Source organism: Pholcus phalangioides, unplaced genomic scaffold, assembly GCF_987345545.1.
Source record: "Pholcus phalangioides strain wild (caught in Gottingen) unplaced genomic scaffold, Ppha-v1.0 ptg000022l_1, whole genome shotgun sequence".
Lineage (NCBI taxonomy): Eukaryota > Metazoa > Arthropoda > Arachnida > Araneae > Pholcidae > Pholcus > Pholcus phalangioides.
The window spans coordinates 19864425-19889914 of NW_028301615.1; the positions used below are offsets into that span (position 1 = coordinate 19864425).

The window sequence follows — 25490 nt, forward strand, 5'->3', positions numbered from 1 at the left end:
TTGTAACAAAATTTTTCGGTAAAGCGGACTTTTCTACGGGAGAAATCAGTGTAAAGGTTAGATTTCCAAATGATATACAACGACTTTAAAAATTGTATGCAAGCGGCTTTCCGTGATCGCAAGTGCTAAGCAGGGCTGAAATTAGAGGGAGGCGGAAGGGGAATTTCTCGGGCGGCAAAATTTAGGTGGAAAATTTTAAGTGGGAAAATCATCGAACTTTGCAGTTGGTGCGGAATTCGCAGGGGGGACAGCGAAATCATGTCCCCCCTCCTCCTCCCCCACAAAAATCCTAGTTACGGCCTTAATGCTGAAGATTGCATAAATATGGACGACAGTGTACAAGCTGAACTTGGCACGACAGATGTTGACACCCTCATTGAAAATTTCAGAGAAGGTCAAGAGGAACGTAAATGTAGTCATTTCAAATAAACAGTGGGGAGAAGTTTCATACAGATACTGTGAAAACCTAAATATTATAGAGTAAATAATGTGCGCATTATTTTATGTACATTTAAATTAGTTTATTTTCAAGTGATTTTTATTACACTGTACTTCAATTACATATGAGAATGTTACACAATGCGTAAAATTATGTCAATATTGAACCTCTATTAAGCGGAAACCTGTGTTCAGCGGAAAAAAAATTTCGGTCCACTGCGATTCCGTTAAAGACAGGTTTTGCTGTACTATATACAATGATGACTGAAATGTTTTAACAGACATCTGACTAACGAATTTCACTATAATTGAGCTCAACAATAACAAATTTCACTATAATTGAGCTCAACAATAACAAATTTCACTATAATTGAGCTCAACAATAACAAATTTCACTATAATTGAGCTCAACAATAACAAATTTCACTATAATTGAGCTCAACAATAACAAATTTCACTATAATTGAGCTCAACAATAACAAATTTCACTATAATTGAGCTCAACAATAACAAATTTCACTATAATTGAGCTCAACAATAACAAATTTCATTAAAATGATTCTAAATGTAAAACTTCCCTAAAAGAAAAGATTAACATATCGCCAAAATATCGATTCAGAAATTAGTGTTTTAAATCAACAGCAGATGACGCTCGTGGAAGCGTCTTTTCTTTTCTGGTCCGCGCATCAATCGAATTCTTGGACAAACCTCTGCCCTTTAGATACTTTTTCATGATTATTAATAATTCGTGCGATATTATTCCTTGAAATATGCTCGAAAATGTTCATTAAAGTTATATTTTTTTCCTTGCAGCTGGTATACCTGTCATAGTTATCGGCCGCATCGATATTGTTTTGGATCCCTTCTCGGCACCTGGTGAGTTTTTCCTGTTTTCTGATGAAATACGTACGTATGAGATAGTTGAACAGAATTCTGAACCTTTTTTGGCCTAGTTGAATCGTTGGGTGTCCAACCTTCAGGAGAGAGTGGGCCACTTCATTGATATGAAAACTTGTCGCGGGTGACTTAATTAAATATTCTGGAACAGCGCTACTGGTTACTTGAGTGATCTATAAATGTCACGCACGCTGCTTGAGTTCTCTAGAACCATGCAGCGGGTCACTTAAGTGATTTGGGAATGTACCACAAGCCCCTTAAGTGACCCGCGGCACATTTGCGGATCACTTAAGTGCTCTAGAACCGTGCCGCAAGTCATTTAAATATGATCTGTGAATGTGCTGTGGGCTGATTGAGTGCTCTAGGATCATGCCGCTTGTTATTGAAGTAATCTGCATATGTGCTGCGGGCTTAAGTGCTCTGTAAATATGTCGTGGAAGTCTTAAGTGCTCTAGAACCGTGCCACGGGCTCTTCAGGTGATCAGCAAGAGCTGCTTAGAGGGAGCGAGAAAGTGTCAATCTCTACAAAATTAGGACTTGGGTCGCGGACCCCATCGCATGACTTGGAGGGCCATATTTGACCCGCCTGCCATGGGGTGAGCATGTATGCCTCAAGGTGCCTTCACAGAAATCAGACGTGACGTGGGACTCCGTGGTAATGCATGTAAAATTCTGATTTGTGGGATTTCTGTGGCATTCTCACGTCACAGAACTCCCGCGAATCGGAATTCTCCTCGTCACGTCAGAGTAGTATGTATGCGCACATTTGATGTTGAACTTGGTTAACTTCTACCAAAAGCCATTGATGTCATCTCACGTTAACAGCACGAACATCATTCAATAAAAAAGATTTAGAAATTTGAATATTATATGAAATGTTCACGGACCGATCCCGAGGATGTTTACGGAAGTGATGCTCGTTTTAATTCCGCTCATTACAATGATCGTGAGCACAGCGGGATCCCGCCATCTTTTTTTTTATCATTTTGGAAGGTAATGTAATGAGCCCTAACGGAAATCGGTTTTGTTCTCTTTAAAACTTTCATTATAACATAGTTGCACCTTCTATTTTTTTTTTTTCATTATCGTGACCCTGGCAGTTTTCATTATCTAAATTCAATGTTCTTTCTAATTCTTTCATTGTCATGATGATAATAACTTTTGTTGTCTTCCGTCATCGCGATCATTATTTCTCCATTCATTCATTCCAAGTATTAGCTGTTTTCTTCCATTAATGGGGGGCCCGCGGGGCGAAGGGGTGAATTGTTTTTCTGTCGTCTCCGCGGGAGCGTTTGATTAGATCAGAATACTCCAAACTTGTTCGGCCCATCTCACCCGACCCCCCCCCCCGTCCTCAGAAAAAATTTCATTAATGATTGCCCCCCCTCCCCCTACATCCTTAAGCTGATACACTTCTCAAACGAGAGGGATGATTAACTGAAGGTGTGAAAATTAAACGGGAGGGGTGTGCGAATTAAATTTTTTTTTCAACTGAACGGGGGGGGGGGTCGATCGTGACTACCACCCTCCCCCTGCACCTAAAGTTGCTAAGCAAAACCTATAGGCTCCCACGTTGCATTTGTAGCTTCTACCGTTCACTTGGTCCGTTCTATTGCCCCCCCCCCCCAATCAATGTAGAGAATAAACGCTAGATTAGGGCTTAAAAAAATCCCAGTTACCAGATCGCTACGATGCCTAAAGAATTTTATGGCATAGGGGGTCCGTGGGCATCATTTTGAAGGCGCATTTTATGGTGTTCATTTTATCAGCTTAAGACAGGGTCCACGGTCTTGGCACAAGAGAGGGTCCGGACGTTTATTTTATCACGGGAGAGGTCTGTGGCTTAAATTTTATTATCGCGAGGGGAGTCCATGGCCTTCGTTTTATTGGCATAGGAGGTTTGTGGCCTTCGTTTTATTGGCACAGGAGGATCCAGGTGTTTATTTTATCACGGAGTTGGCCTTTTTACTGGCGCAAGGAGTCCGTGGCGTTCTTTTTATTGCCACAGGAGAGGGTCCGCGTGTTTATTTTATCATGGGGGGGGGGGGGAATGTATGTACTTTTTATTGGCACGGGTAGGATCCGTGGCATTGATTTCATCACGGAGGGCTTGATCTATGGACTCCATTTTATTGTCACGGGTATACGGCCTTCATTTTATTGACACGGAAAAGGATCCGTGGTATTTATTTTATTGCAGGGAAGGAGGCTATGGACTTTGTTTCATTTGCACGGGGGGGGGGGGGTCCACTGGCATCGTTTCATTGAGACAAGCGATCCGTGTGTACAGAATCCCTGCTCCATATGGAAAAAGAGCACTTCAGGAACGAACTCTTAACAAAATTATCCTAATTCTCGAATTCAATCGGGCATTTTATCCAGAGGATTGTGCCGAGTGCAAGGCATCGAGCGCTCTTGGGTGTTTCCAGCGGGACACCATGATGTAAAAACTTTTTTTTCCCACTCGTGTTAACGCCTCCCTGTCATGTCCAGGGTTCGAAATTGATCGATGTTGATTGATGTGCGGGCAACATAAGAGCCTAGAAGTCGAATCTTGAATGCAATGGTCAATTTCCTATTTCGATCAGTAAGCCTGTATTAAAGGTGAAAAAAAAACTCTCCTGATTACTAGGCCTATATCAAAGATCAGGAAGAAGAAAAAGGCCTGCTATGCTCGTAACCTCTCGCCATTGTTTGTTACGTTTAGGCCGCCTTGGGTGCTGGCTGACTATCCTATCGCTTCTATTAACGTCTCGAACCATTTTGTTATTTTTTCTCTTACTAATAGCGTTATGTGCCTATCATTCAGAGTTTACTGACCTTTTTCGCTTATTATAGCACCTGGGCGTTTTTTTTCCTACATTTTTTTTCAAACTCAACCTGACCTTTAGGGCGAATATAGTTCTTAACCTCTCAATGATAGGTGGCGCTTCTTTTTTTTGTCTCTTATTTATAACGTGAACATATATCCAAGGCAAAAAAAAAGGCCTCGGGTAGTTCATCTTCACGTAGACATTTTTTTATTATTATTATTTAATGTATCATTATGTTATCTTTTAATAACTGTGGTTATACGGTAGTGAGTTGTTATTTCGGCCATTTTGTTTTTTAGCATTCCCTTGGCGTTTTTTTCTAGGAAAGGGGGGATTTCCTCCTTAATGATCTGTTTATCAATCACTTTAAGAAAATGTTGTCCCCACATGTGATATGTTAATGTACGTCTTTTTTTTTTTCCGGCTGTAATTTAAGAAAGTCGCCGATTGATAGATTAGATGACCATTTAAAGATGGCCCCGGGAACGCGTGTGATTGGTCGGTTAGGTTTAAAGGGAACGTTTAAATGCCCTCCTTCCTCCCTCTTGGCCATTTTAATGATGTTTTACCGCCGTCATTATGTGCCACGGTGATTTTTTTTTTTTTTAAACGTTAGTTACAAATGATATCGATTGACATGTGGAAGATGAGTACTTTTCTTCCATATCCATTGATTGTATTATTTGGATAATGAATTTTCGTGTGGGCAAATGATTGATTTTTCTAGATATTGTCGGAAAAAACTGTTTCTTTTTAGTGTAATCGAATAAGGACGAAAAGGAAGTGAATGGTAATCGTAATCGTCCACCAGCGTGCAAATTACAGTCCGAGCGTATTGATAGTTGTATGACCCTTTCGGATCCAGCTTGGACCTCTAGGTCGTATATGCGCTGACCTCGATGCTGAGTTTCGTGATTTGCGCCCTGGTTCTTCAAATGCTTGATTTTAGCAGTGGATAGGAGGAAAAATAAGTTCTGCAACCGAGTTCCGAGGTATACTTTGGAAAGTCACGTGATCGCGCATCCGAATCTCAAATAGAAGTTAATTGGTAAGAAAGCTATGATAAATCTATTTGAATGTTAGTAGATGAATATGACCACGTTTTAATGAGTGATCAATCGGTATGGTTTGCGAGTTATCGAGTAATCAATCGGTATTACTATGGAAGAACAGTCATAAATATGTTTAGTTCCCATCTCCGTTGGAGGTATCGAACCAATTAGAGCATGACAGCGAGTCGGTAATGCAGTGTTTCTCAAAGCGTACTTCGCGGCGAGCTGGAGATATTGATTTGTAAGCCTATGTGGACTTTAAAGTGGTTCTTTTATATGGGAAAATATCTATCACACATACTATTCTGAGGAAGCCACTGATGAATCATGAATCTAGGAAGCCACGTGTGACAAAAAGTTTGTGAACCACTTCGGTAAGAGATCGATGAACATGATGGTGAGTCGATAAGGGACCTAGTCCCTCTTCAGGACAATGGCTGAAATTGTCGATCGGTGATAGAGAATGGGTCTCGTTCGGTTCAAAAGAAGTCGTTAAGGAATTGATTAGTGACACAGGGAGTCGATAAGGAATTGACGAGCATGGATAGCTCGTCGATAATCGATCGATGAGCATGATAGCGAATCGATGGGCGATCATTATGCTGGAACTACTGATAAGCACGATAGTGAGTCGAGATTGACGATTGATGAGCACGACAGTAGCTAGGTGAGCGACTGATCAGAATGACTCCGCCGCTCGTTCAGAGACTGATCAGTATTACTGATCTTTTCTTTTTTTTCTCGCACCCTTGACTAGACCACTGCTTTCTCGGGAAAGCGTACGACAGATTGAGAACCACTGACTAATATTCAAAATTTTCAAGAGAAATCATTTTAGGTTTTCAATCAGTCAGGGAATAATTCACCACTATGACTCCGTGGTTCGATGAGCAACAGATCAGCATGACCACGAGTCTGTAAGTGACTGATCACGCTGATCCTGTTTATTTCATGAATAGTCATATTGAGTGGTTCCTAATTACACACCCGTGAATATGCCAGTTCGGATGGTTTGGCGATCCGATCGGCTAAAAGTGTTGTCCGCCAGCCACGTGGCAAAGCAGTACGGCCATCATATTGGACATCCGAAGATGATCCATAATTTCTGAGATATAAGACAACCATAAATACATTATGTGCTTTATATAGTATTTTATCATGTGCATATATTGTTTATAATTTTAGTTTTTAATTGGGTTGCTGTATTTTTGAAATATATGGCATCCATATTTGTTATGGGCATCTCTTTCTCGGCCACCTCGTTGGTCACTTTGCCTATCAAAACACAAAGAGAAATTTATCGTTTGAAATGAGTCGGTTAAAGGGGGGGTTACGTGGTAAAACCTAAGAGCTCCTCATAAAACTGGCCCTTTTAGGGATCGGGGCCTAGTTTATTTGAAAAATTCTGCCTTATTGAGAGGTAAGGCCTCTTTATATAGAATTGACGTTTTAGAGAGGTTTCAAGTATTTATTTCGAATGTATATTGCACGGACTCTCAATTCTATCATCGATTTTTTTTTTCCAACGGATCCTATACCTGAAAGTAATTGGGTCCGTGGATACCTCCGAGCCGTTTACGGTTGTCTAATCTTCGCTGTTTCTTATTTAAGAATAAGAAAATCGTGAGCGATACCGGATGGGGATTTGAGCCCTTTAAGACGCCGTAACACAATCGTAGCGCCCTTGGGGGAGGGTTTTTCCATTGACTGTAAAATGAAACAAAACTAAATCCTTGGAAAACAATTCGCTTGGAATATATTCTCCCCTCATGTACGTTATTCAAATGTTTTCCTCGAACCATGTCAGTGAGATTAAATCGAGGAACGTTTATATTTTTATTCGAGAATGGGACTAATCTCTCTCTGATTTAATGGTGGATGGATGCATCCTGCTTCTCTTTACAATAAGGATTTGTTTTTTTTTATTTATTTTGCTTGAGTGGTTGGTTGAAGACGTGTATCAGGTACTCTGTTGACATTGAGCTTAGCATTATAGGTCTCAAGCTAATGGGTTACACAAAGTTGCTATTGTTTATTTACATTATAGCTGTAGTTCCCAGCCTCTCATGCCAGTACCAGCTTAAAACACAGGTAGGACACTTTAATACTCTTCCCCCCAGACATGCTTAGGAGGTTTACGTATCCTAAAACAATTCGTAGGATATCTATTTATTCCTACCCCCTAGAACTGCGTAGGAGGTTTTCGTATAAAACGTGTAGGAACTTCTGCATCCCTAGGAATGCGTAGAATGCTTACTTCTAAACATGCGAGGCGTATGAGAGTTTCGCGCCCGCTTGAATACAGCAAGTCGCATACGCACAATCTATACGTACTCTAATGAAATGCGTATGCGGCTTGCTTATCCATAGAAATGCCGATTTTCCTCTAGTCACGTGTATTTCAGCCTGCACATCTATGTGAATTGCGTACCTCCAAAAATGCATTAAAGGTGTATTGTACCAAATGTGTATTGTGAAAAATTGAAATGCGTAGGTTTGCCAATCAGGGCCTTGATATACGTAGAACGCTTCGCATGTCTTCAAATATAATTACGAGGTATGCTTGTTTCCAGGAACCATGCACTCTTTTATATAATTACTGTTTTTCAGTCTTTAATTATTTTGATCGTCTCTTCTGCCATTGCTGTGGTGTTTATTTTTTTGCGTAACTTTGACGACGCTCACTGCGTACTCGGAACGCGTTCCACATTTACTGCATAATACAGGTCATATTCTAAATTTTTAAAAGAAGCTATGCTAGAATTTTAGCAGCATCGTCACTCAACGCCAGGAACCATGCACCTTGTCCATATTCTTCTGCGGAAGTTCTAGCGAATAGGTACATGTTGGAAATGGGCGTGTACGTGTAGTGAATCTGACGAAGTTTGTTTCTGTGTAATGCTTATTACAGTACTGCCATCAATTTTTCTAACTAAGTGAAGTGTAATGATTGAATAATTGTATCGTTGTTGCTCTCTGTGGCGAGACATTTTAATGGGGAGATCGGCTCTCTCAACACCAGGATACCGTCGAATCACCGTTTCGGAAGCTATGCACCACTAAAACAGCTTATGCGAGTTGTAAAATCCTACCTGACTGGAGATACGATCTCACTAATTTGCACACGTACTTGGAAAAAAACATTCTTGGGACCTTCCATTGGTAATGAGATCTGGTACTATGTCCTCACAAAGTAACTTCAACGCCTCTCTACACTTTGAAATTGATTGCGCATATAATTAACCCTTCTACACGGGCTTTTTTTTCCCTAACTATCGTCGAGAATTCGACGTACGGTATAATTTCTCACCTAGAAAATGGGTTACAGTTAAACACATTTTTTTGCATGCGTGTTGGAAGGTTTATTATTGTATTATATCGATATAGAACATCCTAATGAATGTGATGACACGTCGTCTTGCGAAAGAATCGCACGAACGTCGTAAATTTGCGGCTGGCTTTCAAAACTCAACACACAGGTAATATATATATCTCTCTCTCCTGCTGCGAAACACCCAGTTAAAAAAACGAAGAAAGTGTGTTCAATTAGGCAGTTTAACACGACATTCATCAAAAATAGACAACTTTCGAGGAAAAAATTCTACCGCCGAAATAAATAAACATGTTGTAACAAAAAAAGCATGTCTGTGTCTCTCTCTCATCACGAGCGGAAGGTATTTAGGCCAAATGCAGAAAGCCAGTTTCACCACATTCATATAACCAGGCAGAGAAAATGAGGAAATCGTCTAGGAAAACGACCACGGGAACCAAATTTGCCCCTGCCAAGACGACGAGTTAGATATTAGAAGAAAAAAAAAAGTGAAACTGGTCCGAAAGGAAGCCCGGACGTCCTTGGAAATATTCGCGCGCGCGTGTGTTGTGTTGTCGTAGACATCGTAATAAACCCGCTACTCGAGAATTGGGATCATGTTCAAGGCGAACCGTCATGAGAGAAGAAAAACAAAACATCAAAGCCATTGATGTCGTACTTCATTTTATTTGTTTTCTTATGTCTCGATTGTCTGAAACTGGAAACACGACGAATGTGAAACTGGGTTTCGGACTCTTTTAATTTTAAAAAAGCCGATCCCACCACCTCTTCGATCATTTATTCACTCTTATCTATCTATGCACAACCTACGCTTTTTTTTTTTATGTATGTATGTGCGTACTCGGATGGACTTCTACGGTTTCAGTTATCACCTGCGTGCTAACGACACCGGTGGTGGTCTGGATTCGGATCCGAACACCTTTTATCGGGTACTGGAGGTGTTTGATTTCACACCGAGAGAAACGATAGTGAGGCGAATCGAATACCATGTGGAAATGGATCGTATTGAAATTTTAGATTGAATATGTTGGGGAAGAGGGGGGCCTCCATATATTTCGGAGTTTTTCAATGATTTTTTGTCCATTACTACTTTTGGGCCTTTCTTCTTGGAACCCCAACAATCCGGAAGTCTGTAAAAATCACCAAAGACAACTTCCTGCACATTAAATTTGATTTTTGGCCGAATTTATAGTGCGCAAAAATTCTACAGACCCCCCCCCCCCCACCCCTCCTTTCCTGGCTAGTGCGAATCCCGTCATCCTCCTTCTTGTAGTGGTTTTATTGAATTCCAAGAAGTCTCACCTTTTCCCATTATTTCATCTCACTTAATTGTTTCATTTCTATGCATCTGTATTTTCTCCACCATAAAACTGTCCTCTTCAACCACCTGTCATGGTTCTCCTTTTTCCTGATTTTTTTTTTTTTTTTGCTGTGGCTTCCGAGATCAGTGTCTCTCAATCGACGTTTCCCGAGACGCAGCTGGAGGGCTCGGCAAGGAATAGCAATCCAAAAATACAGTGTTGTCCCAATATGTACGGGGTCATTCAAGTATTACGTCAGCATCCAGGGGGAGGGAGGGGGGTTCGGATTTGCTGACTTTTGATGACGGGGGGGGGGGGTGGCTTTGAAAGTTGCTTAGGTCAGTGGTTCTTAACCTTTTCAAGCCCCCGGCTCGGTTTCATTCATTTTTGTAAGTCGAAGGCTCGGTTAAACACGTGACCCAGGACCGTCATTTCAACTTCTTCCGGGGGGGGGGGGGGCAAAGCACATTTACTCAATGTATGTATGCATATATATATTTGTATATATATGCCATTTTTAGTGTATTTTCAAAAGCCGAGGGGTGGGGGGAACGGCCCCCCCGCCCCCCTAAATGACGGGCCTGACGTGACCAATGGAAAATGAATGAGGAAAAATGAAACGGCTAATCATTCGCGGCCCGGTATGAATGATATCGGGGCCTGCGGGGGAGTGGGGGTCAGTGTTTTGGTGAGTTTTGCTGACGGGGGGGGGGGGTAAAAATGGCTGAAAATCTGCTTACGTAATACTTGAATGGCCCCTAAGCAACGCCAGGTTCCGACAGGGATAATCGAGATGAACATTGACTTTATTTGAAAGGGTTCACTGAAAAAAGTCATTATCTAATTATGACCATGATAATGGAATGTGACTCTTGTATTCAGTAACACCACCCCTCCCTCCTTCAACCAAATCTTACATATCAATGTTGATGGTCTGTCGGAATTTGCAGAAATCCGATGCTGTGAAAGTTACGGCAATGTTTTAAAATACGTGGATGTTTCAACGTTTCTTAGAAAAGGCAATATCAGTGATTATCAGACCAGGCATCTCCAACCCGTTGCTCGTGAGCACCAAAGTGCTCTATGCTCGTGAGCACTTGATCAACGTTGGAATCGAACTTCTTGTAAAAATTGCTTTCTAGGGTTGAAATCATGCATTCGTATATGTCGAACTTGCCGAAAAGAGTGCTTTTCTTTTCAAGATGGGATACAGACAGTGCTCGCGACTAGAAAAAGACTGAAGACCACTGTCCTAGACTGCTGTTTTCCAAGCGATTCCTAGTCCAGGGAAATTTTCATGCAATTCCTGGGGCCACTATTGTATTTTCCACGTGGTTCCTGGACTGGAGAAATTTTCCACTCGATTCTTAGACACGAGTGGTATTTTTCACGCATTTCCTTGACCACGGATTAGATTGCTACAACATGGAAATTATTTTCATGCTTCCGCGAGGGCAAAAAAGTTTCTAAACGCTGATTTATATATTCAGACTCGTTAAATATATATTCTCGAAACGTGGTTGTCACACTGAAACGTACGGGGCCGTACCCAAAATAGTTCCGCAATGCCATGATATACTGAAGCCCATGAATTCATTCCCGAACTGCATTATGAGCATCGGGTTCATGTCGGGCCTTGAACTTGAAGAAGAGGCCCCCACCTGCCAAAAAAGCAATATTTTCGCGGATATTTCTCGTTCCTTCCGTGTTATTCTATCAATTTTTATTACAAGTCTAGCGTCAAAAACTTATTTGTGACCGCGGTACGCCCCCGATGCATCAATATTATTTTTTCCCCAGCCTATGTCAGGCCTGCTTCTGTCACACCTATTACATACATCCATGCAAGTACAATCTGTTTGGGGCTCGTTTTTTTTTGGAAGATTTGTGTGCCCTATTTTGAGGCCTTTTTTACCGTTTGGTTGATTCATTAAACTGCCCCACCCGAAGACGTTTGAATGGTTTGGTGTCTTTTTCTTATTTTAATAGCTTTCTTATGCCTCCCTCTCACCTTGTGCACCTTCATGAGCAGTGACCTTCAGGCCCCTCGTGTGGAGGTACCTATAAGGTTCGACGTTTTTTCGTATAAAAATATGATTCGAACACCAAGCCGTGTGTATTTACCTTTCTCCCTCCCACATTTTGTTTTTAATATAATTTTCGATTTCTTTTTGAAGAGCTCGGTTGGTTCTGACGAAATTTTGACCTTCATCCCACGTGACTTTGAGGTGAAGGTGGCTTTTTGCCTCAAGCAGCTTGGTGTCATCTCGTTTGTAGGATTGTGCTACCCTAATAGCTGTCAGGAATCGCGGAAATTCTGTCCATATGAATGACACATTGTTTGTTTTGCCATGACCGACCGGTCTCCTTGGGAGAGCAGCCATGGCTATTGCTATCACGTATAGTCATATTGTTGAATTACATTGTTGTTGAGCATTGTTACGAGATCTCATTCTCTCTAAGAAAATTGTTGTTCGGCATTGCTGTGGAAGCGTTTCGCCAGACTATCTGTCGCTGCGGGATTACATTGTTTTCAAGCATTGTTGCGGGATTACATTGTTTGTAAGCATTGTTGCGGGATTACATTGTTTGCAAGCATTGTTGCGGGATTACATTGTTTGCAAGCATTGTTGCGGGATTACATTGTTTGCAAGCATTGTTGCGGGATTACATTGTTTGCAAGCATTGTTGCGGGATTACATTGTTTACAAGCATTGTTGCGGGTTTACATTGTGTCTATCTAATTTTACGGGATCGTATAGACTGTCACTGTGGGATCGCATTATCTTCCCAACATTCTATTAAATCACATTGTCTCCTATCCGACTTCATGGGATCTCATTGTTTTAAGCATATCCCGGGATCGTATTTCCTATCGAATTTCATGGCATCAAGATGTCATAAAACTTGTGACACATACGATGCATCATATTGAATAGTATTGTTGCTGGATCATGTCCCTATCCGTGTCTACGGAATCGTATTGTTCTAAAGCAGTGATTCCCAACGTGGGCGATAGAATGTTCCATGGGGGCGGTAGAAGCTACGGATTTAACATAGGATCCTATGGGTTAGATTCCGTTGGGGGGGGGGGGCGATGGAACAAAAAAAAGGTTGGGAAACTATGTTCTATCTAAAGCATTGTTGCGTGATCATTCTTTCTCTATCCAATTTTTATGGAGTCGTGTTGATAAGCATTTTACGGAATCTGTCTCTATCCACTTGTACGGGAATCATATTGAATCGCGAAACAATACAATTGTTTTCGTCGCTAGTGTCTATTATACATTCCCGTACATCGTGGTCGCCTCACTATGTGCACCGCTAACATCTAGTATTCAGCTGGTTGATCAAGAGTTGTGTATAGCAAGCTACAAATGTTCGCACATTACTCAGTGATGATTGTACAAGCGATCGAAGAAATTTCAAATGCAGGAAACGTCTTATTATTAGCAACACAGTACAAGGGCTACATAAGTTCGACAATGGATTTTTTCCATGGACATAGACCTATCTAAGGTACGTTTTTCACTGGTAGAAAAATTGGTAGAGGAAGCTTTGTTGCCATTTGTTCTAACAAATTGACTAAAATGAAGAAATGGCTAAGGCCGGTATTACACTGAAAAAGTTTGATAAAATCCCTTTTATAAAACTTGAAAAATCTAACCAATAAGGTTATTGGTTACATTCTAGAAAATGCAATCGGTGACTTTATTGGCTGCATTTTTCAAGTTTTATAAAAGGACTTTTACCAAACTTTTATAGCGTAATACCGGCCTAAGAGATCTTAGCCATTCGAGATATGGAGATGCCTAAAAAACAAGTTTATGGTTTACATTATTCGCGGTATCCCCTTGGAATGTATCCCCTACGAATGCCGAGGGACGGAATTACTGAATTCAGTATGTACGGGTATCTATCTAAGGCCGGGATTATACTATAAAAGTTCTTTTATAAAACTTGTAACCAATAACCTTATTGGTTGTATTTTTCATTCTAGAAAATGCGACCGGTGACCTTATTGGTCACTTTTATAGTGTAATCCCGGTCCAAGACCGGCGTAACACTAGAAAAGTTTGATAAAAGTTCTTTTATAAAACTTAAAAATTCAGCCATTGAGATTATCGGTTACATTCGAACAAATGCAACCGATAGCGTTGATTGCTTTTATCAAGCTTTATAAAAGTTCTTTTATAAAACTTGATAAAACTTTCATAGTGTAACGTCGGCCTTAGTGAGGTTCCTCATGTGTATTTGGATTGATTTATGGGATTACAGAGGCCTTTTCTCGGCCTCGTGCCTACACTAAAATAGACTTTTCTCAAGAGTCTATTCTACCTGAACAATCGCGTGTGGAGAATCGGACCAACGTATTTACTCATTGAATTGCTAACAACACGCACAAAGCATTCTCTTCACATCCCCATTATTAATATCATAAAGAGGTTGTATGAAGTAATTTTTTTTCTCGCCCTGGAGCAACCTAATTGTCATGTCTTTCTTACTTGGAGCCATTGTTTTTTTGGAGCAATCGAATCGCTGTCTTATTAGAGGCCCGAAGGCCTATAACAGTAGAATATGTGTTCGGGCTAAATGTAGCATCGCGCCATCCATCGCCTCTCGATCATTTTAAAATAGGAGTTAAACGCTTGTCATTATTGGATAACGTGTGTTGCTTTTTAAACCCGGCAAACAAATAGACAATTCACTGCAATCGTTTATCATTTGAAGCCGAAAGAAATGGATTCTTTTGCAGCTTGGAGCTAGAAACTATTTGTTTAAATAATGCCGTAATCATTCGGTCATGAATCATTCCAAATTTTATTGATATGCACTATTGGAATTGACTGTTATCGTGCATTGTTATGCAATGGTATCGCCTGTGTGTTCGCTTTTGCTGAAACGTTTCATTTCTATGTATTTTCTCGTGGAATCTAATCTCTTAAGCATTGTTGTGAAAATATTAAATTGACAAAACAATTCAAAGCATTGTTACTTAATCTTGTTGCCTCTATCGATATTCCTCGTTCTGGAGCCGCATTGTAGTGGAATATCCGCATTAATCTCGTGAAATTGCATAGCTCTGAAGCGTTATTAAGAATGATATCGAATCGTGTTGAAATATTTTTGCGAAATCATGTTGAATCACTTTGATCAACCATTGTTGGGGAATTGATCTTAATCATTGTTGCAGAAAATCGCAATGTTGTGGAGCATAATGTTTTCAAGCATTGTTCCGGAATCGTATTGCCTTCACCCATTTTTGTTGAACATATTTTTCTCTTTATCGTTGTGGAAGCGTATTGTCTATCCATATTGTTTTGCAATCTCATGGAAACATTGTTTTAACCATTATTATGGGATCTTATTGTTTATAAGCATTGTTGTTTTTTATATATTCTATACATTGTAAAGCACTCCTTGAATCGCATTGCTCTTAAGTAACATTGAGTTGCGTTGTTTGATGAATAGTGCGGAATCATTTAATCGCATTGTTGATTATCGCATATTTCCATTCATCCATTTTTATTCAAAAGTGTTCTCTCTTCCTCGTTCTGCAAACGTTTTGACTCGAACGAGGATAACCCCATACCCATTGTTGTGATTTATTAAAGAATCACATTGCTCTTAAGCATTATTGCAGGCTAATATTGAATTTCAAAGCATTGAACTAATCTATTTGATGCGATTCAGCTTCAAGCATTGTTGCAGAATCATATCGAATCAATTTTTTTCAAGTATTGTTGTGGAGTCGTACTGAAGTGCATTGTTGTGGAGTCTTATTACTTCTATATTTTTCAATTAAGAATGTATTGTGTCGCCTCCTTGTTCTGGAAACGCAGTCTCTGTCCATTGTTGTGCAGTTTAGTGGAACAGCACTGTGTCTGTAATTGTTATGCAATATCGTAGAATCACATTGCTCTTGTGCATTATTGTAGAGTAATATTAAATCACGTCTTTCAAACATTGCAGTGGGTTGTCTCTATGGGTTGTTGAGAGTAGCATTGCCTCTGGAAATATTGTGTTTGAGTCGTAGGCTATCATCTGTAACTAACCTAGCGGTTGTGCCATTTTGCAGAAAAATATGCGATTGTGAAAGTTTTGTGTTTCAATTATAATGTTCACAATCATTATAATTGAAACGGCCAATGATCGTTATTCAAACGCTTTCTTTATTCTTAATTATTACATGCTAGGACGTAATCTTATTACACATCCATTGCTCTACTATTCGGATTGATGTTCCTGCGATTGTTCTCGTCATTGGTCAGAAGTGTCACAAGATTGTAGATCCTTCCTTCTGACCTTAATTCAACAGTGAAACCCATCATCGATTCTTAATATGTATTTGAAACGCTTTCATCTCGGCTGAAAAAAAAAAATCGATAAAATATGAATGGGCTATTGAAATGTAACCTCATTAATGACATTCCATTTGAATGGATATTCAAATCATTCTATGAAATGACATAGAAATCGACAAGCTTTTGCGAAACATCGAGGATGTTGAAATGCAGTCGTGCCATCTTTGGTTGTTACCTTGTCTGGTGTCGTCTGCTCATTCAGTTGGGTCAAAACTCGCATGATTAGACCTGATTTTTTTTTAAGTGGGGGGGGGGGTCCTTTTTTTCAGTGCGCCCCCCCCCCCATCCCTTTCGGGGCTCAAAATTGAAACAAATATTCATTTACTTACCAAAACATATTCGACACTGGTCGTTGAGACATCTGAATGCTTTCTTTGTTCGGGGGGCACCAAGTTATAGTCGGGCCCAGACCTTGAAGGACTGCGCCCATTTCGGCCGGATCAGTATTTAAAGATATTGGCCAATTTGCGGCCATCCCCATCACGACTTTGCCAATTTCGGGCTTTGGCAGTAACATATACACAAATAAAATGTAGGTATAATTAGACATTTTGTTTTGAATATACTATCGTTAAAATTTGCCCCCATACCCCCCTTGCACTATCCCGATACCCGTGATAAGGTTTTCTACGTATTGACTTTTATGGGGTCGCCCCCCTCCCAAAAATTGTTTTTCGGTAGATGCGGCAGCGTCGCATCCGATACTGTGGGTGTACCAAGGGGGGCGAACACCCCTAAAATTAATTCAGAAATCAAAGCTCTCTACATAAAACTTAAGCTAAGCACCCACCGGGTCTGAAACACTTCCGACGTCCCAGATAAAAATACAAATGCTGCAACAAACAAAATTCCCAACTAGGTGGCTGAAAACATGCTCATAAACCACGCCATGGTTATCGAATATATATTTAACATATATCTAGGATGTACATAACATAAATTCTGAGGCTTGTAAGCTACACTCCGATTGTGCGGAGCGCTGAGCATATAAATGCAGTCGCTTAATCGGATATCAACGATTCCAGCACACAATATCCAATTGAGCGGAGGTATCCGATTATGCGGGGAACAATTCAATTGACATTTTACAATGGTAGTATAGTTTGTATATTGAAAATTGACGAAAAATGAATATTAATAAAAGCTTGAATAAATCGGACATGAAAAATTAAATGAAAATTATATTTAATTATAAAATTATCACGACGCTCAAGATGATTAGTTTTCATTAGGTAGCGCCCTCTTTTGGCTCAACAGAGAACAAAAATAATTACATGTATGTATTGTGTACAACTTGAATACTTAGAGGCTAGTACAGGCATCTTCAACCCGTTGCTCGCGAGCACCACAGTGTTCCCTGATGCACCCAGAATGCTCGACTCGATGCTCGTGTGGGATTTCGTGCTCGCGAGCACTTGATCAACGTTTCGATTGAACACCTTGTACAAATTGCATTCAAAATCATCCTGATTTCATGCATCCGCATGTCAAACTTGCCGTAAAGGTGTTCTCTTGATCACCGACAAAGGTAGTGCTCGTGACTAGGAAAAAGTTAGACCTCTGGGCTAGTACCTATATACTCTCAAATGTATTTTTAAATATCTTAGTAACATATTTTCCATCGATTCCAAATGTCTCATTCAATAAAAACATGATGTGTATTGACAGTTGACTTGTGATGCGTAATATTCGATTAAACACTGAGAAGTCGCTGAAATTATCATATTCAGCGGGGACCTTTAACATTGATTCTACGGAAAAAATTTATCCGGTTGAGCGGGTTATCCGCTTATTCGTTATTCGAGCAATTGAGGGCGACTGTATTGTGAAAAGGAGAGGGTTGCCAAAATGAGACTAAGTCCGGTCCTCGGTATTCAGAAACTTACGCAACGAGAGAAATCTCATGCCACATTAACTCTCGTGTTATTAGAGCCGGAAGGCAGGGGCTTCGCCTTCAATCATCTTAATAATTTCAATAAAAACAACTGCCTCGTTTCATGTTGCATTATATAATCGTCTCCCTTCGAATAAATGTTCATTTCCCTCGTCAGTCAAGTCAAGTCGATTCGCCGCCGCAAAAAAACCAGGTTCAAAAAAGGGGGAAAAAAATGTAACAAAAGAATTTTTAATGATGGATACGCTATAGCGTACGTACTTCCATTATTCAACAGAGCGTTGCCTCACACACAATTCAGTTCATTCTCCTCTTTTATTGTATTTCTTCTGGTTTTTATTTACGAAGTAAATTGAAGTGCTCTTTTCTTCTGGCTGTGTATTGCGCAACCATTTTTATTTTCATTCATTCATTCTTTCTTCAAATGGATTCAACCAGCGAATGACATTTTTTCGAGTTTACTGGTCCCGTCCTTTGTGAGGGTGTCTTTCCTAATTCCATGATAGTACAACTGTGAAGCCTTTCTTTCCAACGAATTTGTGTCAAGGCGACATGACTTATCTTTTAATCTTGGCTGTGTAAAGCCCTTTTATATATATATGTTCGAAGCTTTTTGTTTTCATTAGTCATTACGGTTAGCGTCTGAATAACTCGTATTGGCGACGCGTTCATTAGTTCCGGTTTCGATTTTTTTTTAGGTTAATCCGGAGTCTTCCGAAATTATTTGTCCTACCAGCTCCCCCGTGACAATGAAATGCTCTCGCCCCCCCCCCCCCTGAGACATTCATTGCCAGCAATTCACCGTCGGAAAACTCATCGTCAACAATTTACCGCCATGATTCCTGTAGGAAAATTCACTGACAAGCAATTGATAGGTGGATGAGCAGGTGAGTCAGTGAATGAACGAGTAAGTGGCAAGTGAGTGATAGAGTTGAAGTATAGCCAAGTGAATTGGTTATTCTTCAACTCAGTTGGTTATTCTCCAAGTGACTTGAGTAAATGAGAGAGTGAGTGATGGAGTCGTGTGTGTGTGTGGTGGACCGCATACTTCGGGAAACACTGTAAATCCCTGCCTTTCTAATTTTGTGGATTCACGAGCCGATTTGGCCAATTAGATTGGGTTGCCCGAAGCCCAAAACTTTTGGGTTCCCTTCGAGTCATAATTTTATATATTATAATAGGAGGTTCGGAACTAAAAAAAAGCATAAATTACAGAATGTGCAAAAACTCAGAAGCTGATGAAATTTCCGAATTTGAGAGAAATTCATATTGAATTGATGGCGATTCAAAATTAGGTATTTGGGAGCTCCGTCAGCACACCCGTATAGACACTATTGGCCCTGTTGCATTGATTAAACCACTTTACGATCAAGGACGTAATATTTCCTAACGCCGGTAGAATAAATTTGAACAAGTTCTCAGTTTTGTTTTCCCTCTCTCATCGCCAAGATACGTAGTAACCCTATGAAACAAAGTTGTCCTTTCTCTAATTCAGTTTATTTCTATACTCCTATTAGTGTTTTTTTTTTCCCATGTATGATGTATCCTTCTACTATATACATATAAGAGTGAAAGAGAACAGCTAAGGTGAGGGTAAAAGGAGAAATCTACTTTTTACCTACTCTCTTATCTATTATACTATTTTCTTTTCATTTGTTTTTTCTACTTTTTTTACTTCCTTTTTTTAACGTGCACTTAGGTTAGGACAAGGTTACCATATTTATCGCCGACTCATCAAATAGAGATCACCCGAATTTCTTTGCCGGTACCTTGTAGGAAAACGGGAGTTAATCGGTTTGTCTGAGCATTTTCGGGTGCCACCAAAGAGTCTCGAACATGGCCTAGGTTTTCGCGAGATAACTACATTGCCAATCGCAGAAGTTTATCGTGGCAAGTTCAGTTCGGTGGCACCTTGAAATCTCCTGAAGCACATTTATTTTCTCCCCCCTCCCCCCACATCCTTGAGCCGGATTCTAGGCTGGGATATATCTCTCCTGAGGTAAAAAAAAATCGCAGTGTATAAGTGCGATATTCGTTGAGATATTCAAATTCAAAAATCGTAGAAAAAGTTGGGAAAGGACAACATATAAATGAAAGAAAGAGGTTTGTTAGTTTTTTGTACTCTTTAATAGCTGTTCTCAGTTTTTTGAATTCAAATGTCTTCGGAAATATTGCATTCAGAAACGTGGAATTTTCTCGGTTGGCAGATGCAGAGGGCAACAACTTTCTAATTGGAAGTTAGGGGGAAAAAGGGGACCGTATAAAAATTTAGATTTTTATTTTGCTACACACAAATATTTTCACTCTCAAAACTGGCAAAGGGTATTTTTTCCAACGCCTTTTTGAGCATTTTCTAAATTCGAATTGTTCGTACCTCTACGATGGACAGTTGATGAGGTGAATTAGCACGCCCCGTGTATGGTGCTAAGCCGTTGTCAGACACACCTTCTGAGTTTCTTGACACTCGCTGTCAATTTGCGGATTAAAAGTTGACCGTCGTCGAGTCGTAAACACGGCACCGGAACAGAGTTGATCAAGATTAAGCGGATAATAGATCTTCATGTCGCTTTTGATCGACTTACGAGAGGGTTGGGCTCGTAGTCGTCTCATATTCCGTCGTTTTGAAACGAGATATCATTCAGCTCAAAAAATTTCGCAAAATGCCAAGAGTCATTTTTAGATATTCGATCTAGATCACGTTGTAGATCCTCTGGATGCAGGGGATTACTCTAAAATGTAATGTATATGCTACGATAAATGTTGGTTTTAAAATCCGGTTGTTATGCATATTCGCCGACCACTTTGGTAAGTTTGACAAATTTTCCTAAGTTCATCGCTTTTACCGGCGATTATGCATAATACTCAAGCGTTGCTGGTAAACATAAATAGCTCTAAATTCACATTATGCATAATCGTAATTTCGTATTGGTAAATATTATAAATCCGTTCCATCGATGTGAAAAGATTATTTAGACGACCGTACTTATGAGCCAGAGCCTGAACCGGATATAATGAATTCTGATTTAATGAATTTTTCGAATATCCCTGGAATAACTCCTATAATGATTAACTTCTGTTCGTGTGATGAATTCTGAAGTTGGACCTCGATATAACGAACTCTCATTTAACAAATTGTTTGAGTTAACGAATTTTTGTAAATTTTGTGCGTATGCAGTCAGACCCCAATATAGACTCCAATTTGACGTATTCTTCAATCGGAGCTCGATATAATGAACTCCTATTTAACAGCTTTCACGATTGTACCCCGATATAATGAACTCTCATTTAGTAAAGTTTTTTGATTTAACGAATTTTCACAAGTTTTCATGTAACAGATTCCCTACAGGGACAGGATTTGAGAAAGAAAATCGTGAAATTCATTGATTGGAGTTCATTACTTCGGGGTCCGACTGTATTTATCAAACATACTACCGAGACTCAATTGGGAATTTTTTTCACATTTACAAAATGCGTTTATTACACGGTATCACGTATAATCACCGGTAAAAGCGTTCATTTCAACTATCAAATTCATTAGGCATGCTTGAGTATTATGTATAATGACCGGTAAAAAAAGGTGATATTTTTTGGCATTTATCAAATTTATCAGCGGCACTTGGGTATATTGCATAATCTCTGGTAAAAGGGATGAATTTATCAAACTTACCGGAGACAATTGGCGATTATACATAATTACCGATTTGTCACGTTTACTGTAAAGTACCTATCAGAATCGCTATCGGTGCTCAAACTTTTAACCTCTCTCTCAAGACTCAAAATTATGATTGATCAATAATCCGGAAGAATTAACAATCGATCACAACTATGCAATTACGCGCTTCATTTACGGCATTTTTTCCCCCTTTTTTGGGAGACAATCGATGACGAAGTCGAATTCAGGTCGGAAAGATGACCTGCGCAACTGAAGAAATCTTGACCGTTGAGGAATAACTGTTTCCGTCAACTGAATTATCAAAGCTGTATAATTAAGATTTTTCCACGCATAGTAGAAATGATCTTCAACCAGCTTCTCACTGAAGCACCCGAGAATGCTCGATGCTTGTGAGGTCTTCATCCCATTTTTCAGTTGCAGTCAGCAATTCATGTTACGCTGGTCTTAATTGTAATCGTTGGCATTCAATATATGGCGCCTTGAACACACTGTCGTATGGGCATTATTGTGAGGATCTCTATTTCAAAGAAGCGATGCCGAGCGTCGTTTTGCGCTTGTTGTTCGGATGGCTTGACGGGGGGACTGCTTAGGGTTGGGTCCTGCGGTGGTGGCCCTCCCTGCCTGGATGCTGAAAGATTTCTCCAGCATGACTTCCTGACCGCTTGTATTCCCCCCCGTGGGGACAAAATGGGAGTCATTTTATGGTTTGGTTGTGGAATCCAGGTTCGAATCCCGTTTGCTGCACAGTGGCTGAAGTTGCTTTTTCTGCAGTTTTCCAATTTTAATGGACCACATTCGAGAAAATCTCTCCGCAGACAGCAAGCGGGCCTTTAACATGATGACATAACGTGGAAATTCGAGAGTTCACCATTCTTCACTTCAAAGTATGGAGGTTCGATGGCAGCACCAGCAAGTACACAAAACAAGCACAACTCTGACAACATGAATGCGCTAGGTCCGCCCATAAACTTGGAACGCACATTCCGCCATGCAACGATTCGTCAGAAATTTCGCAGAGGTGGTGTACGTTTAGTTACTGTTATTTACAGTAGTAGTGTACTACTACTTCTCCTAAAGTCTCTTCTGGGATCTTAGCGGTCATTCAAGTATTACGTCAGCATCGAGGGGGAGGGGTTTCGGATTTGCTGACTTTTTATGGGGGGGGGGTGTTGAAGGTTGCTTACGTCATCAACCACCCTTTTTGAAGATATGAAATATTCTAATCTGCTGACAAGGGGGGGGGGGGAAGGGAGGTTAGTTTGTTTCTGACTTTTGCTGACAAGGGGGGGGGGGTCAAAAATGGCTAAAAATCTGCTTACGTAATACTTGAATGGCCCCTTAGGCGAAGAGACTTGAGGAAGCTCACAAGGCTCTAAAGCAGGGGTGGCCAACATTTTTCCAAACCGTGCCACGATCAAGATAATTTGCCACTGAATTACATTAACACGCGGACCATGCGTCTCGTTTTACGGGACACGAGCGTTCTCTCCGTTCCTGCAAAATATTGTGTACGGCTGTTCTCTTATTTTCGTAAGAATGTTCAGCTTGTCGCTCTTTTGAGTTTTAAATTGTTTTTATTTTCGAATCGTGAATTCGATTATCGCAATGTCCATTGTGTTACGTACATCGGTCGAAGTTCATCTTACCTATACCATGTTGGACATGGACACTGAAACCTTAGGACTTAGGTGCTTTCTTCCCACTTTTTAAGAGGGTTTGTTCCCCCCAGAATTGATAGCCAAAAATAGATAGCATTAACTGTTATATTATATGTTATATACTATGGCCAAAGATGGAAACCCGAACAGAAACGCATTGAATAGAAATTCGTCACATAATTATTGTTTTATTTCATACTGAATATAGGATTGGCAACCTCTAACTACCATCATTCATAACAAAAAGGATTGTTTAAAAGTTGAAGGGAATTTCTTTTGATTGAAAAATGGAATATATATAATACATAATGGATACATTATATAATGGAATAGAATTTTTTAAATTTTTGTAAAGCGTTCGCGCGCCACTCCTCATACCATAACGTGCCACGGTTGGCCACTCCCTACTCTAAAAAAGGGTCTCCACCCGCTGACACACCGACGGCACATTCTATGTTTTAGCTTGGCCCGCGGACCACTTAGGTATACCACACACGTTTTGTCAGAGAGCTTGGCGAGGGGCCCATGCATTGAAGACCCTCCTGATCTTGAAGCAGTTTCCTAAACTTTTCGTGCATCGGCCTTTCCCTCCTGCTCAGTTTATGGACAATATTGCCCAATTTGGGAAAACGCTGCTGCTGTAGTCTTGTAAGGGGTGGTTCTAAGATGGCATGATGTGATCCGGGTTTTTCTTCTCGAAATCTCATCGTGCTGCTTAAAATGAAATTCATAATCATTGTATTATATTCACAGTATCGTGGCCTTTCTTAATCACTTTAGGGCAAGGGTGTTCAACCTTTTGGAGAATGACAGGTCCACTTGAGTACACTGGAAATGTGCTTCGCGCCACTCAGGTGATCTGAAAATGTGCAGCGAGTCTCTTGGGTGATCTGAAAGTATGCCGCGAGCAATTTGAGTGATCTAGAAATGTCACTTGAATGATCTGGAAATGTGCCAAGAGTCACTTGAATGATCTGGAAATGTGCCAAGAGTCACTTGAATGATCTGGAAATGTGCCAAGAGTCACTTAAATGATCTGGAAATGTGCCAAGAGTCTCAAGTAATTTAAAGAATGTCGCGGGTCGCTTGAGTGAACAGTAAATGTATTGTTGGCCTCTTAAGTGATCTGCGAGTGTGCTGCGAGCTATTCAAGTGATGTCGCATCGAGCCTTGGGGCCACTCGAGTAACCTGGGAATGTGCCACATGCCACTTAAGTGATTTGATCATCTTTCGTGGACCACTTGAGTTAATTGGTTATCCGTCGTGGGCCACATGACTCCGAGCGCCACATTTGGCCCGTGGGACCATGGACATGCATGCTTTTATAGGGTCTTTACTCCCTTCTAAAAGCTTGAGAGGCTTGAAGACTCCTTAGTATAGGGCTTAAAATTACACTTGACATCGTATAAATCTTTTTTCTACGTGTCGAGCCCTTCCGATGACCGTAATAGGTACCAAAAGATGTCAAAATGTCACCTACATAGACGGCGTCCTAACGGTAATTTTTCAATACACTTAACGGTCGATATATATATATAAAATTATCTTCGACCCCTTGGAGAGAAACTTCACCTTTTTTCATGTCGAATTTTCGTGACCGTAACCGTTTAAATATACCGTATGTGCTCGTAAATCCCAACGTCGTTAATCCGAAAATGTATTATTAGCAATCAATTCGGATTTTTTCTCGCGCTCTGGCATCGCTTCCGTGTTCGATTCCGATCCGGTTCTTGTTATTGCTGTGGTGCCCACTTCAACCGGTTTCCCACCATTCCCGCTTCGTAGAGATACTTACATTCTTAACCGGTGTCTGTTAAAAGTTTTTATACGTGTAAGGCCGGTATTACGCTATAAAAGTTTGATAAAAGTCCTTTTATAAAACTTGAAAAATGCAGCCAATAAAGTCACCGATTGCATTTTCTAGAATGTAATCAGTAACCTTATTGGTTAGATTTTTCAAGTTTTATAAAAGGGATTTCATCATACTTTTATAGTGTAATACCGGCCTAAGAGAGAGATTCTCTTTATATAAATACAGTGAAACTGCGATATAACTGTTCTGAGCGG

General features: G+C 40.2%; 1 protein-coding gene across 1 annotated transcript in view; it reads left to right on the forward strand.

Annotated features, from left to right (window-relative positions):
• LOC149069963 (uncharacterized) overlaps positions 1 to 25490 on the forward strand; it is a 143715-nt gene that overhangs the window by 50782 nt on the left and 67443 nt on the right. Inside the window, exon 2 of the mRNA XM_089249904.1 lies at positions 1252 to 1314. The gene's annotated coding sequence lies outside the window, so the exon portion shown is untranslated. The remainder of the gene's footprint in view (positions 1 to 1251; positions 1315 to 25490) is intronic.